Source organism: Cynara cardunculus, assembly GCF_001531365.2.
Source record: "Cynara cardunculus var. scolymus isolate 2C chromosome LG 13, CcrdV1, whole genome shotgun sequence".
In the NCBI taxonomy this organism is placed as follows: Eukaryota; Viridiplantae; Streptophyta; class Magnoliopsida; order Asterales; family Asteraceae; genus Cynara; species Cynara cardunculus.
This window is the reverse complement of record NC_037540.1, coordinates 37,941,878-37,942,560: the sequence shown is the minus strand read 5'-3', so window position 1 is coordinate 37,942,560 and position 683 is coordinate 37,941,878.

The window sequence follows — 683 nt, the reverse complement described above, 5'->3', positions numbered from 1 at the left end:
GATATCAAGTCCGGTCAACACATCACACACTTRTTGAACGGTTTAAYACTTAAAAYAATTTCATATTGAACGGATATCAAATCCGGACAATAGTCCGCTCAAGACGTGTCCGGTTTAAAAATAAACCGCTTCCCATGTGGTCGTATTCCTACTTCTCAGTATAAAATCATAAGTAATACTACCAATCATAAACCGCTCAACTTTCAACCGGTTTTCCAACTCYGGACACAAAACCGCTCATGACTTGTCCGGTTTAAAACAATCCGGACAACAAACCGTTCAAGGCTTGTCCGGTTTATACTAAGCCGATCAATAAACCTCACAAGGCTTATCCGGTTTAAACCCTTATCCGGTCAAGCTTTGTCCGGATAAACACAAACATTATAATCAAAGTTCCATTTCAAAGGATAAAATACGAAACATGCTAATAAAATCAGTAGTAAATTTTTATACAAAAGAGTTTAGAAACCACTCACTTTGTAAAACTTTTGAATCCAAAACGCTAGAAATCAATCCTTTTGAAACTTTGACACTTGCAATCAATCTTGAAATCACCTCCTTTTAGTAAACCGGACAACACCTCACTTTAAACCTCTTAATTTCTCAAAATGGCAGGAAAGCCAAATGAGAGGTTAAGCCTCTTTTTATAGCTTCCCAAAATGGGAAGTCGGCTAACTCTCATA